This window comes from Hesperophylax consimilis, chromosome 7, assembly GCF_061612785.1.
Source record: "Hesperophylax consimilis isolate HC1 chromosome 7, BYU_Hcon_1.0, whole genome shotgun sequence".
Taxonomy (NCBI): domain Eukaryota; kingdom Metazoa; phylum Arthropoda; class Insecta; order Trichoptera; family Limnephilidae; genus Hesperophylax; species Hesperophylax consimilis.
Window position 1 is genome coordinate 36,237,981 of NC_142842.1, and position 16,827 is coordinate 36,254,807.

The 16,827-nt window shown below is 34.9% G+C and overlaps 1 protein-coding gene across 1 annotated transcript in view; it reads left to right on the forward strand.

Annotated features, from left to right (window-relative positions):
* unc-13-4A (BAI1 associated protein 3) overlaps nucleotides 1-16,827 on the forward strand; it is a 321,552-nt gene that overhangs the window by 142,208 nt on the left and 162,517 nt on the right. The gene's annotated exons all lie outside the window — the stretch shown is intronic.

Genomic DNA, 16,827 nt, shown 5'->3' on the forward strand with positions numbered 1-16,827 from the left:
ATTCTGATAGTGCTGCCAGTGGGTATTACTGCTTATTTACATTTTCATTGCGCGATCGATCGATATTTTTCAAATCAACCAGATTTTTAAAGTCCGCGATCTCCATCTTAATAAGATAGTATTACGTCCCTAATCCTGGGGGTTGGGCGGTTTAATAATCTGTCAGCCACTAATACTGTGTTATTACAGCCGGTATACGCAGTACGCATGCGCGTTATTATGAGTAACGTTTTCCACTAACGTGTTCTGATCCCTTCGTATTATCTGGTTACCGCCTCTAAAATTAAAGCACGTTAGATCGATAAAACCCTTTATCAATTCGATATTGATGAAATACGTCACTTATGGTAAGTTAGAGATATTTGCGAGCATAGTCAGAACATGATTCCGATAGCAGAACATGATAGAGCGGCCTTTAAGGTTTTATATAAGCTGTCAATATGCACAACGTTTTGGATAATGTCGTTCGTTATGTAATAATATTCATGGAGGTGAACTAAGCTCTTAGAATATAAAAATACTCACACGATTCATAGATCCAGGTGCGTAAAAGAGAAAATTTGCGCAAGCCGAACCACAAATTACGGGAAAGGAACGAAGCGGGTTTCGCACTGTTTGTGGTTCCTTCATTCCTTTCGCAAAGTGTGTCCAGTTTATACCCAGCATAAGACGCAATCAATTGATTCCGTTCCAACTTGGAGAAACAAAGGTTGTTAGTTATGACTAAAGATCTCATGAACTAATTATCTTCCTTTTCAGTGTCAAAAAGTACATGCGTAATATTAAAGTTAATATTTCAATTCAACATTGTCATTTTATTAGTATTTTTAACTTTTACGCAGCAGTCTGACATTTACAAATGTCTATTCATAGACAAATGGACCAGTGTTGACACTATTTGGATTGCATCTAGTCCGGGTAGAATCTTGCAGTCATATATAAAGATAGCAAAAAGAATCTATATGATTTAAGAAAACGAAGATAATATTGGTAGCTCTAAATAGAAGTATTATATAGTTAAAAATGAAATTTAAGTTGATATGGTCGAATCAGCTCAATAGTCAGAGCACTTTTCCGACAAGAAAGAGTTTTTAGGTTTAATTCCTAGATGTGACTGAATCCTTTTCTGTTTCACATCTTTCGTTTGAGAGTCGTTTATACTGTCTTCAATAATTAAATATTTCAAGTTATACTACTTTATAAGAAATTTTTATGTGTTGCTATTTTTTATTTACTTTATATCTGGAAATTAATTTCTTCTCATTACTTACGCGCCATACCTACAAAAATCAGTATTTCTAATCTCTTCAAATAGCTGGTAATCCGATTAAAAACGGGATTGGAGGCCGTTTCCTGTTATCATGAACAAGTGTTCGGACATGGTGAAAATATATTTGTCAATTAGTAAAATTTAATCAGAAAACCTATCAATTAATTCGAAAAGGTCGGCAATCTCATTTTTCTCCATGTAGCACCTACTTCTAAAGCAATTCCAATTGTGAGTAAAAACTCTTTATGCGGAAACACCAAAAATAATTAAGCTGTTTTTTTTAACTCGAAATTTAACTAACTACCCACGTCAAAAATACAAAAAAGATTTGCAAAATATAATCTGAATGGTCCGTATTTCAATTCTCCCACCAGTTTTTAATTAACTTTTGCAGAATACAAAATATGGCGAATTTGAAAGGGTTTTAACCGAATTTATTTACAACACTCGATATAAAACATCCAATTACTGGCCTTCATCACCTTCATTGAATCTCATTTATTTGTTCCAGCTTCACGCCGGTCGTTCTGTTCCACCTTCGAATTTCAAATTTGAATTTGCATTGTTTAATTTTTTAAGTTGTTCGGCGCTGGTATTTTAACGGTTGAAAAATTTCGTGAAAATTTCTAACAAATTTTTCACATTTTGCCGAGTGTTTTACATAAATTATTATAAAAGTCGAATAAACCAACCGAAAATAAATAATTTGAAAGTAAGCAAAGGTACTTTGGTGATAAGTTTTTTCCTTATCGCATTTTTTGGAGCGTTGTTAAAATGTCGCAGAAAGCATTTTAGGTAGATTGGTAGACGATTTTATTATAATTTTTTAAAGTACTTTTAGAGGTTAAGATAATATTTTTCAAATATAAGATTAAAGTATTAAAGTTACTAGAAAGTGACACTATATTGTCAATAGAGGTTAAATCTAGCATACTAACACTCAAGTAGGACTTAAATGCCGATACTACAATCTTTTATGTATTTTAACACGTTGAACGCCATTGTGGAAATGAAGAAACATTACCAATTTAAATTTGAAAAAAAATACTCAGATGGCATCAGCGACCATCAAAACGTATTCCTGTTTTTTGTGTCCAAAATTTTCCATGAAAACCAAGAAAATTAAGTGCGGTCACCGGTGACCGTCATGGCGCTATGGGAGAAAAATGACGATTTTTGTTATGAGGTCACCGGTGACCTACATGGCGTTCAATGTGTTAATGCCAACTACAATAAGTTTCAGCCTAATACCTCAACTTTCTCGGCTAATCTCTGAAGAACAAGGAGTATCGATGACAGCTCGGCTACCATGTCTTCATGTTTAACCCGTTGACAGCAAAAGAGGCTCGGTTTGGATTTTACAGCGGAAAAACTGATTAGAAAGAATAAACGATATGCTTTATTTAAAATAGACATCACGACAAACTGCTTCCACTTTTATCCGTACCCCGTCATCTGGCCTGAAAACTTAGCCTTTAACTAGTGGTCATTTCTGAGATCACGACCCGGCACGCCCAGAAAAAACAGATATCTACACTTTAATTTTGACAGGATATTTACAAGATATCTAATAATTTAATTTTGCCAGGAACCACTTCTTGTTGCTCTTACTGAAACTCGGTTAACCTCGGGGACCTATTCGTCGGAACTATTCGATAATCTTTATAACATCAACAGGATGGAAAGAGACAGTTGCCGAGGAGGGACACCCTGGTCCTCTGATCTGTCTGCTACGCATGCGTAGAAAGACTACACTCCTCGGAAACCGTAGGGAAGACTTGTATGAAAGTGTCACACAGAAATTACATTTTTCATGCGTTCTACATCTGTAATCTTTGTCAAGTATAACTGTTTTATCGAGATTCCGAAAAATATTAATCAATAATTTATCACATTTTACTACATACACTACATTTACTACTCTGACTATTTGTACTTCATTTACTGCATAAACCATATTTTTACATAAACTACATTTACGACATGTATTTCAATTTATAAATTTACTACATATGCAAGAATTACTACATGTACTGCATTTACTACATTTACTGCATATGCTACATACATATACTAAATTTACTAAGTTTAAAACATGTTTTTATTTTTTATTTATTAAAGCCCTTTTTCGGGGCTTTTGTGTTACATGTACTTAATTTACTGCATTTATAACATGTGCTACGTATACATAATTTACTGCATTTACATAATGTGCTACGTATACATAATTTACTGCATTTACATAATGTGCTACGCGCCTTTGAGGTAATTTTGCACAAAAACGGCGCTATTAAAGTAATTCAAATATTATTATTATTATATACTAATTTTATTGCATTTACAACATGTGCTGAATATACCAAATTTATTTCATTTACTACGTCTACAACATATGGTACATATTCAACATTTACTACATTTAATTTGACGTTTCGTTATTTAATGTCTAGTGATATAAAGTGCAACGACAACAAAGTTGTAAATTTTAAAAAGTTATTGCTATTTTATTCCAACGCAGTTTCGCTCTAATAGTATTGTAGAAGCCGATTGCGTTCGTGAAAGTGCTGATGAAGCTTTATTGATTTCTCCGCCTGACAATAGATGTCACTCCGTTGTCAATCAGATTACATGGAAGCTATTTGACATTATTTCACAGTACGGTGAAAAGCATATTAATTTTCGTTCGATATTTTATGCCCTGCCGTAATTTTATGCTCACTTTATTTTCAGAGGGAAATGCATGCAATTTCGTTTTGTGTTTTGTATTGTTTGGTAATTTTTCTAATCTTACGAAAAAATACAAACTATCGTCTCACTGACCACCTGTCTTGTTCACACCCGGTTCTATTCAAATGAAATAGAAACTCCAAACGAAAAATTGCTCAGGCACCATGTGATGTATGAGGTAGCTGTGTTGTTTACGCAAATGAGGCGAACTAGGTACGTTTGATCAAGGGGAATAGACAATGTAGAAAAGAGGTCGAGATGCGCATTTATTTGATTATATTAACTCTGCAAGCATTCTTTCTCGGTTGCATATATACTCTTTCAAGCATAAATTACACGCCGTATTGTTCAACCAATTTATTAGTTACATACTTATAGTTGTCACCCTCCTTTGGAGTAATCTTAAAATTATTCATAAGCGGCTCGTTCATAGATGGCGGTAATGTAATTATTTTAAGAAAAAAACACTTTTTGCAAGTTATGCTTTAAGATATTTGAGATGAAATGTTTGTTGGCGCACGTAGGCGTTGTTCACGAAATGTTTGTTGGCGCACGTAGGCGCTGTTCACGAAATGTTTGTTGGCGCACGTAGGCGTTGTTCACGAAATGTTTGTTGGCGCACGTAGGCGCTGTTCACGCAACATGTATGGGATTGGTATGTGTGCATTCGCAGTGACTTGGTGGAAAGGAAATCTCAAAATCAAGTCTATCTAATACCTTCCCAGTGTCATGTCAGTGCCCATCCCAAAATGTCATGACCGGATAGGTAAGATAATACCTCAGACAGGAAGGGATGATGTATACCGTATAACATAACCACAACCGCGGACTAAAATATTGTGAATTTAACAAATTATTATAAGCAATAATTAGTCTCCTGAAATATCCATACAAATTGTAAATATCTCCCGAGTAAAAATAAAAACCGCCAACGGGAATTGAACCCGCGACCTTCTGATGCCTGGTCAGGTGCTCTGGACCACTGAGCTACGCTGACTTATTTCCAACACGCTAAATAATTCAATACATAATAGTACTTCAATCAACAATTACTTTTTATTATATTTTTTCACCTGTAAATAACCAACTTTATTTTTGTAGGAAAGGCTTTTTAAGTGCTAAATTTCCCACTAAATTCCGTCGAGACGTATCATATCTACATATGTTAGTGAAATATTTTTACTTATCAAATATTATAAGGGAGATATTTTCAATGTGTATGGATAATATATGTGTATGTACCCTTGTCAGATGCCAACTTGAGTATAACTCTACGTTATGGTCTCCATTTTTCAATATTAATTCAGATAACATTGAAAAGATTCAACGAAAGTTTCTAAGGTTTATAAATTGCATATTCCTATACAAAAAATTAATTACAATTACCTCTTGGATAAAATGTCTCTATTGAAACTTTCAGAAATAAGAATACGCACAGATTTAATACTGTTACAAAGAATACTACATTTCAAAATTGATTGTCCCGAATTACTTCTATGTATCAATATCCATGTTTCCAAAAAATCATGCCGACATTTCTTACCTTTTTACTTCGATAACACCAGGACACTAGCTTACCAAAATTCTCCGATTCCGAGACTTCACAATCTCGGAAACAAATATTCTGATCTGGGTGATATATTTCATTTGAAAACTAATCAGTATAAATGTTGTATATTCTATCACTTTTATTCTTCTAGACACAAATAGAACTATGTACCTACATAACTTCTACTATTTTGTTTTGTTGAATCTTGTAAATTCAATTATATGCGTGAGGATTCATTTTTCCCATTATGTTTACATTCTTCTTTATTGTATTAATTTTTAAGTGTTTACTCTGATACAAAATGCTTGTATTTTTTTTAAAAGAAAAGTCCACTAGGACGTATAGTAAATAAAATAAAAAAAATATTGCTTATAATACTTTGTTATCCTTCGTGTTATGCATAAAAAACCTTATCTTATAAACATTAGTTTATCTTTCAAAAACAATTATATTTTAACATATATATTTCTAATTAAACATCCAGAAACTGGCTAACTTTGTGGCCTCAACTGCAACGGCTGAGTTCTTTTTTTTCCTATCCTCCAATCAGGACTGGCTTATGTTTCAGAAGCCCAGGTTTAAAACATTGAAGAATACTGCCTATCAACTTTAGCGGATGCATAAAAATAAATTTTCCCAAAAACACATTGCAAATAAAATAGTTTAAGACTGGTCCTTCGGGTGTGTTGTGTAGGTCCTATTCCAGCAGCGCCTCCTATAACCACCGAATACAGTGATACCATACGGAATATGAATAAATAGTTTTATGCGTACAAAAACTCAATTCTTTCAAGAAAGGCATACAAATACAATATGGTATCGTTGATTCAATTGAATTTTGTATTTTTATGCTTTTCTTGAAAGAACTGAGATTTTACACGGAAATAACTAATTATTCATAAATATCCAATTCATATGAATATTTTGATTCAATTTAAACAATTAATTTTATTATTATTCATAAAAAGAGGTTTTTTTTCCTAAAATAATTAAATTAGCAATGAATACTTCAATGAACGAGCAGTATTTATTTTTTATTTATGTGTTTATTGATACATTACAAGTATTTTTTATTATCATTAAGTATTATTTGGAAATGTGAGCCTCACTGGGTGCTTTACATTTTACAATTTTATGTCACAAATTTTGTATGTTAATGAAATGGACAGAAATATATTGAAATTATGTTAAATTATTAATTAAACGAATTTAAATGTAATATTAAGAAATATAAAAAATAAATAAAGTAGAGTAAATCAATAATAGCTGTATTACCCCGCCACGCTTTGCTGTGGCTTATTCTGTCCGTGCAGATTGAGAAATAATAGCGCGTGTTGCTTTTGCGTCCAACAGATGGCGCTGTTTTTCATAAAACGTCCAACGGATGGCACTGTTTAAACATTCTTTACCTATCACAGGTATTTTCTATATAAAATTATAATATAAAAAATAAGCGTGTATTCGGATGCAACGTTGTGGCAAAATTTCAAAGCAATCTGTGAAGAAATTTCGGAGATTTAAGATTTTGAACCAACTAACATTTTTATTTTTATAGATTTAAATTATAACTTAATGCCTGTTCACACTCCCACCGTTAAAGGTAAATGATTAAAAAAACTGGGTTTGAATTTATTTTTGGCTTGCAGAAATCGATTAAATGAAATAGATAAGCGCGCTTTGGAAGCCAGTATTTACAGACGACGGCACCAGTGAACGCTTCTCGTGTGTACCTGTGTACTTATTGTGCGATTTTTGTCTTTCAATAGGCGCCAAATGCATATTGCTCCAAGCGCCATTTAGCTAAAGGCTGAGGCTACCTGTATGATATTATCATTTACGAAATTTCAGAACCATTCGATAAATACGCCATAAGCGAGCATAACAGGGTGCTCCCTTTCTCCCAATGGCCATCTTGGAAACCTCCAGCCGCCTTAATGATGCCATTTTCCATCCGGCAATTCATGGCCGTTTCGCCCTTTGGCAATCCCCTCCCACTCTCCCCGCCCTGCCCTTTGGGGCGGCCTGCTGAAGGCTAGAGGGCTAAACGTTGACCAGATGGCTTGGCTTTAAGCCCGCCCTAATGATACGTCCTCCCGCATACATATTGCGTATTGACTGGCAGGTTACGAGGGGTTTGGTTAATAAACTACGTATAGATAATGTATGCTAATATTATATACATTAAATTTTTATTTCTTGCTAGATCATACCCGATGCCGATGTATTACAAAACTCATTGTAGGACGAGAGGAACTTACAAAACATAAGTGGGAGTTAATAGGTACAATTTTACGTTGGTATTTTAATATTAAAATTATAAGTATCACATACAAAACCGTACACAAATAGAAAAGGGGAGGACAAACTAGAAGAAACAAAAAAGGAAACAGACAGGTATACACATAAGCACAGAGCCAATGAAGGAATTTAGAAGAAGGTATCCATTAATACATTTGTAAAAATAGATTATGCTCGATTACAAATACAGGGAATAGAAAAGGAGAGAAAAAAAAAACAAAACAAAGTGCAACATGATAAGAATTACGTATCTTCGTTCTTATATATTTTAAAAATATTTTTTTCTAAAGCCCTACTTTGAATTTTCGGAATCTGCTGGCTGTTTTTATACATATTATAATATACATGTCCAAGCTGTTGAAAGAATACAAAACAGATTCTTACGTTTTATAAATTTTAAAATGGGTATTCCAGCAATTATGTTGAACTACAAAACTCTGTTAAATTATATGAATATTCTCAAATTGTCAGACAGAAAAATTTCCACTGACTTGGTATTTCTATATATAAAATTCTAAATGATTTAGGTAGTTGGTAGTCCGCTATTGAAGAATTGATAAGCTTTCGGATTCCACATCGTAATACTAGAAACCAAGATTTATTCAGTGCAGAAATTCTGGGAAAAACTACCATATGTATTCCTCTTTGCCCAGAATACTAATAAAGGGAAACAATTATACCAAGTCAGTGTAAATCTTCATTTTATATTTAAACAAATATAAAATGAAGCAATTCAGTTATGTGCAATAAATAATGTATATTTCTTAATATTCTCATGTAAAAGCCCCGAAAAAGGACGTTAATAAATAAATAAATATCTGGAAGAGAGTTATAGAGTGTGTAGGCAATAAATTTAAGAGATTTTAGTAGATAAATAATATGTTAAGAGACAAATAAACTAGATGGTTATGCCTAGTCCTAATCAATAATTTTACATGGTCAAACCATTGAACTTATTTTATACCATTTTATTTTTTGTCGAAATTGGCTTTATTTTTATGGACGCTGCTATATTTCATCAACAAAAGTGAAAAAAAGTGGCCAAAGCGGTGGAAATATCGGAAGTTGGCTACGTTCCACTTTATGACTATTAAATCTTGTCAAAACTGTAGACAAATAAATACTTTTTTTTTGAATTGTTTTATTTTATAATTCCATAAAATTGCGTGAAAATGCAAAAATAGGCTTTATTTGACAAATGTGACAGCAAAACTTCTTTAATTATGCATTACAACAGACAAAAAAAAACGTTATTCGTATTCACCCATCTAATATTTCGACTTAGATGACAAAGATAAATTCCAGATGCCCAAATTCATTACTTTTTTATTAGAGAAAAGTTGTTTAGCTATCATTATCACAGAAACCGATCATTAAGGTAATACTAAAAAAACATAGACTGACTGATACAGACCAAATATTCAACAGCTGTGACGTACTAAATATACGCCAATTATACGTTAAAACACTACTAAACTACATTTTTGATAAAAAAAAATTTCAACATACACAAAATAACACTAACAGACCAGTTAGACAAGCGTACAAAGAAAACATAAAAACTCCGACAGTAAATTCAAGCTTTGGACAAAGACACTACCAATACCATGCTATAAAAGCTTTCAACAGTGTAAAACTTGAAATTAAAATTGAGGAAAGTAAAAATAAATTCACACACAAAATTACAAAATGGATTAAAGAACAAAAAAGACAATATTACCAAAATTTCATAGCATAAAATAAAAATAAAACCTACACGTAACACACGAAACCAATAGAAACACACATCACTCACAAACACACAAGATTATTTTCAATGTACTATTTTTTAATTTTAAATATATTATTATGCATTATGTATATTTTATTTTAAAGGTATAATTTTTCTCTTTAAATGTATTATGTAGTTTATATTTTCATATTATAAAATGAAGGCCTCAGCACGGGCAAGCCACCCAGTGAGGTCTACATTACTGGAAAACTTGAATTGTAAAAAATATTGTACCTAACAAAATAAAAAATAAATTATTCAATTCAAGTTACCATCTGCAGGTACTTCATTCTTTTGCAGAGTAGCTTCAAGCAAATACGGTCAACTTTCCGCCGACAAAGACGAAAGTATCTTAGCGTTTTACCGGAATTCTAAGTCCTACAAAGCACACATTCCGACCTGTTACATAAGTTTGTGCCATTATGTCAGGTGACAGCGCGCCAAAAGGAGAATGCCGACGCGTTCCATTCAAAGACGAGCACAATGCGTTTCCCGCGGGAATGACCATTCATTCCTATCGAGTCCATACTCGATCGTCAAACCTTTCTTCAAAACAAACATTTCTAACAATGCTTAAATGTTAACACGTCAGAAGGTGGGAGTATATACAAAGAAAAGGTTATTCAAGAAAACTCGCTTCATTCTGAGAATTCTGTTGTCGTAAATTTTCTAATAGCTATTGCCAAATAGAACGGAAACTTCATGAAAGTTTTCGGACCTTGGGATGCCCTCTTTTCAATTCTTTTTCATCTTTATTTATTTATCTTCGGGAAAAAATTTTTTTTTTTGGATGTGTAGTTGTGTGTAGTTACTATTATATATGTTACCAAAATTTAAATCAGTTATAGATTTATTTTTAAGATAAACTTTTGTTTGCAATTTATTATTTTTTTACTTTGAAGAGGCCTATGCCAAGAGGCAAACTGAGCTTCGGGATATATTATTACAACAAACAAAACATTTCTAATATTAATATACATAACAGAAGTTCAGAATAAAAGGCTTATTATTATTATTATTATATGTTTGCAAGTCAAGGTATTTATGCAAAGCACAAAGGATAACAAATTACTAAAAACAATAATTATTAACGTGAAACACTTATATAAATTGAAAAAATCTTCCGAGAAAAAATAAATGCCTCCGACGCGAATCAAATCAGCAGCCTTCTAATTGTCGATTAACGAATCTTACAGATTTTAGAATATCAACCATCTTAATTTAGGTGTGTTTCAAACAATTGTTTGTATTTCTTGGGCATTAACTATGTAACAATTTTTAGACATTTTTTTTCACTGAATTTTATTTTCCAATGTACATTTGTTATTTAAATTTTGTTTACTTTGCTACCGATTTCGATACAACCGTGTCATTAACTAGCACTAGTTTTAATATTTCTAGCTAATGAAACGCATATTTGTCTCCCTCTATTCCATCCTCTCCAATATTCGTGTCTCGCTCTATTCTATTTCTATATCTTCCTGTCACCAATAAGGTGCGTTCTTTTCTATTTATATCTCTTTCACTCTTTGTATTATTTTCTTACATATATGTCTCTGTATGTAATTATCTTTAGTTAATATAATCAGCCCAGACAAAGCTTGAGATAAGCGAAACCTGGATGACTGTCATTATTTCGAAAAGATACAACTAAGCTCATGCATAATATCACAATAATGTAACAATCAACCGTGTATGTCTGATCTTACGCCAGATATATAATATTTAAACAAGTACAACAACTTTGATGTAGTTGTGTAACAAATCTCAACATCGTATTATTACCAAATTCCCCGAATCGCCCTCATTACTTTTGATATAAATCTTAAGTGTAAAGTGAAGGTGGTCTTTAATATAATACGTTTGAAATAGAAACTGCCATTTGTAATTTCTCTCTTTTATCGCCAAAGTATGTTTGTTTATCAACTATTATCGGAAACACATTTAAACAGTTTATATTTGAATTATAACGAACTTTCGTTCGTAACAATAGTTAGAACATTCATATTATCTAGCTTTTATACCGGCTTCAATAGTGTTTTTATCCTGTTACGCTTTTCCATTGATTTTTGATCGATTGTCAGGAATTTAAAAAACTCATCAAATTCAAAAATGTTTCAGTCCATTCGAATAGGCAGGAATCATTTTATCCATATTCTGATATGGATAAAATGGTAGGCGGGAATGGGTACCGCCGCCCTGGGAACCATTTATTGGATGACCAACACCTCTGCCACAGGTCACCCTAAGTGGTTCGCTACGTATGGTGACTTAGCAGGGGTGCCCGGGTTCATGGGTTAAGGTTTGCCCAGGTCTTGGTGGCGGGTGCGTCGGCCCACCTTCTGCGTGGCGGGCCGGTTGGGAGATGCTGGTTGAGGGAGACCCTTTACAACCGGTTACCGCTGTCCGGGCCGCTCGATAGTACAGGGGCCCGACCCTCAGGCTCACGACTAAGGGTGGGCTGCCCCATCAGCGAGTGAAAAATCCCCGCCACTGCTGTTGTGCCGGTTCGTGACCGGAGGGGACCCAGCAGCAGCGTTTGGGGCGCATTGGATGCCCTCTCCAGCCGGACTCTCCCAGCCTATCGCCTAGCACCGCAGTGGGTGGGCTGGAACCAAACGCTCATCACTCCTGGACAGCCTGAACCCCAGATTCCTACCCACCCCTCAAACCTTTCCTTTCCAGACCTTTCCTTTCACCTCCTACCCTTACAAAAAAAAATTACAATTCATGAAAATACAACACAACAATTTTAACATCGTTACAGCGGCGAGTAGCAGGCGTCCCCGGTGCGGGCCAAAACTGTTGGTAAATTTTGCTAACATTCGCGGCCTGAACACAAATTTAAATTCCGTCCATCACCATCTTTTGTCCCAACGTCCCAACCTTCTTTTCCTATCCGAAACTCAGATAGCCGAGCCGCCAGACTCCTCCTATCTGGACTGCCCGGGCTTTACCCTCGCAAGCAAGTTCCGACTCAAAGGAGGAGTCTGCCTCTATAGTCGAGCTGACGTCAACTGTGTGCGACTATTGAGTCTGGAAAACTCCAGATTTGACGTAATGTGGGTGCGCGTCAATCTTGCCAGTACGGCAAGATTCTACGCATGTCTATACCGCTCACCGAACCATAGCGAATCAGACACTTCCGAACTCTTCAAACATTTGAGCGATACTATTGATGATCTCTTGCCCCGCTACCCTTCGGCCGAGTTTGTTGTTCTGGGGGACTTCAATGTTCATAACAAACCATGGTTGAAGTTCTCAGGCCCAACGGACTCGGCTGGCCGACAGGCGGAATCCTTTGCCATTTGCTACGGATTAGAGCAATTGGTTCAGGAGCCTACAAGGGTTCCTGATGTCCAGACTCACCGCTCCAATCTGTTAGACCTATTCTTAACTACTGTGCCACACGGTTATAAGATTGACGTCACAGCGCCTCTGGGATCATCCGACCACTGCCTAGTGACGACATCAATCCCCGTTAGCCTCAGACCAACCAATGAGAGGCTGAGGAGAAAAGTGTGGCACTATAGGTCAGCAGATTGGTTCGGTATGCGGGCCCATTTCAACGCTTTTCCGTGGTCAGCTGTTTGTTTTCGGACTTCGGACCCTTCAAAATGTGCCCAGGAGATTGGTGAAGTCATCAAATCGGCGATGGATGGCTTCATACAATCGACTACTAAAGAAACTGGTGTAGGCTCAAAGCCGTGGTTCAGTCGACAATGCTCCGAAGCAGTTCGACGAAAAAACGCGGCTTACCGAGCCTACAACACATCTCGAACGCCCGAAAGCAGATCAGCATACAACAAATCGGCAAAGGAATGCAAGAGAATCATTAATAGGTCAAAATTCGAACACGACCTGCAGATCAGCAAAAAGCTGGCTGCCTGCCCGCATGGCAGCAGAGCATTCTGGTCGCTTGCGGGCTCAATAGGTCGAAATTTTTGCAAACCCAGTTTGCCACCTCTTACCAGACCTGACGGCTCACTAGCAAACACCGCCACCGAAAAGGCTAACCTATTAGGAAAAATGTTTGCGGAAAACTCGACCCTCGACGACGGAGGTGCTGTTCCGCCGTCGGTTCCTCACTGCGGCTTCTATATGAAAAAGCTGAGGATCCGGCATCGGGATGTACTCCACGTCATACGGGGGCTCGATTTTAACAAAGCTAGTGGACCTGATGGAATACCTGCCCTGGTATTGCAGAGGTGTGCTGCGGAAATAGTTCCAGTTTTGACAAAGCTCTTCAAAATGTCCCTGAAGTGTGGCACTGTGCCCTCTGGTTGGAAAAAAAGCGGTCATTCACCCTATTCCCAAGAAAGGTGACCGCTCCAACCCGGCCAACTGCCGCCCCATAGCGATCACATCAGTTCTGTCCTAAGTGATGGAACGTGTGATCAACGACAAACTGCTCACATACCTCGAGAAGAACAAAATTATCAACGACCGTCAATACGGATTCCGGCGGAACCGCTCATAGATATAGTGAAAATAATTTAATATAAAATAAATATAAAAAAAAAAACGTTACCATCCACTTAATAATTTAGTTTGCTAAAATGAATACCACAATAATTACTTCTGAACCAAAGATTTTAACAACTTTAAATAATTACTTCAAAATTCTACACACAAATATAAGAGGCATAAATAAAAATTTCGATGAATTGCAAATTCTACTAAAATCTATCGGACTTCGCTTTAACATCATAATTCTTACTGAATGTTGGATTAATGAGAAATCTTCACCCATGGAGATTGCTGGATATACTACCTACTCAACCTTAATTAGTAATAAACAAAATGATGGCTTAATTGTCTACGTAAAAAATGAAATAAAAGCTGAAGTGAAGGAAACTACAATAATAAATGCCAATTGTCTAAAAATTTAAATTGGAAATGAATCAACTATACTAGCAATCTATCGATCACCTTCATCTTACAATTTGGATCCTTTTATTAATTCCTTGGATGGGGTACTCTCTCTACAAAAAGAAACTAAAAATGTTTTTCTTATTGGAGATCTAAATATAAATATTCTCGATAACGGTCTGCAGACATTAGCCTCTCATGGTCTTAAAAGTCTTATAAATGAACCCGCTCGGAAAGTTGAAAATTCCAAAACCTGCATTGACCATATATATAGTAAAACTAAAAAACATACGCAATCTGTCATATACGAATCAACAATAACTGATCATTTTACAACAAACCTAGCAATAAACCAAAACGAAGCAAAAAAACTTCAAAATAGACCGTCGATAATTGAAAAAACAGAAACAAACTGGAATGCCGTTAAGCATAATTTGCAAAGAACTGAATGGGAAAAAATTCAAAATATTGACAACACAAATGATGCGTGGAATAGCTTCATTGATATAATCCAACATAACATAGTGTCCAATACCAAAAAAACTACGAAGAAAATTTCACACAAGAATATACACATAAAGCCTTGGATCTCACAGAATATTATAAACTGCATACGAAAAAGAGACGAATTACATAAAAAAACTTAAACAAAATCCTTATGATATACACAAGCTACGATACTATAAAAGATATAGAAACATCTGCAAAAACATCATAAACACCACAAAAGAGTCCTATTATAAAAATAAAATAGAAGCATGTAACGATAATCCCAGAAAAATGTGGCAAATCATAAATGAACTCACGAATTCTAAATCCACCAGTAATACATCAAAAATCGATGAACTGAACATAAACAAGGTTCCCACTCTATATGCCGAAAACCCTGACAAAATTCTTGATCATGATAATGATTTTTTTACAAATATTGGATCAAAATTAGCCAAACAAATTACATTACGTGTTAAAAATGATGCAGACAAACCAAATGAAGCTCGAAATCTGGAAAGAGAACTTAATTTCAAACAAATAACCGCTGACGAAATCAAAAACATAATTACTTCCCTAAAACCAAATGTGTCATCAGGGGATGATGTAATCTCAACCAATGCAATAAAACATCTCAGTGAAGAAATTACCTTCCCGCTGACACACCTTATCAATATATCTATAGCTAAAAGCGTATTTCCCACATCCCTTAAAGAAGCTACTGTTATACCTATTTATAAACAAGGATGTAAAAATGATATCGATAACTATCGACCAATAAGCCTTCTCAGTACCTTTTCTAAAATATTGGAAAAAGTACTAAAAAAAAACAACTTATGATGTACCTAGAAGATAATAACCTAATATCGAAATCTCAGTACGGTTTTAGAAAAAACTTGAGTACTGCCGATGCCATAGACGATATCATAAATACGATCACAAAAAGCTTAGACCAGGGAAATAAATCTTTGGCAATTTTTATAGACCTGCAAAAGGCCTTTGACACGATAGACCATAAAATCCTTTTCAAGAAACTTAAAACAATTGGGATGTCAAACACAACTCTAAATCTACTGATAAGTTACATGTCAGAACGTTCACAGTGTGTTAAATTTGATAAGTGTAAAAGTAAACCTCTCCCAATCAATTACGGTGTACCGCAAGGAAGTGTCCTAGGACCTTTATTATTTCTGATATATATAAATGATATCTGCAACTTACACACCAACGGAAAAATCATTAGTTTTGCCGACGACACTGTCATTTTATTTAATGAAAGTGATTGGATAACCACCTACAAAGAAGCTGAAAACGGGCTTATCCTTCTGCAAAAATGGCTTATGCAAAACTCACTCACACTTAATGTTAATAAAACTAAATATTTAACGTTTTCTATAACGGCTAGAGGACAACCAGCTGAGGATTATGCTCTCAAATTACATGATTGTCAAGGAAAAAACGAAACTCAATCATGCCACTGCCCCACCATAACACACTCTAGAAGTATAAAATATCTCGGCATTGAAATTGATGAAAATCTTCGATGGGACTCCCACATAAATAGTATTACAAAGAAACTCACAAAGCTTATATACTACTTTAGAAATATACGCAATATACTGAGTATAAATGATTTATATAAGGTATACTATGCTCTCTGTCAATCACGCATAGAATATGGGATTATTGGATGGGGATCTGCCTCAAACATCCACATGAAGCAGCTTATTAAAACTCAAAAAGCAATAATAAAAATAATCCTTAAAGTACCCATAAGAACTCCATCGAAAGACATTTTTAAAAATTTTAAAGTGTTCAGTATAATAAAACTATACTCAAAAAATGCTCTAA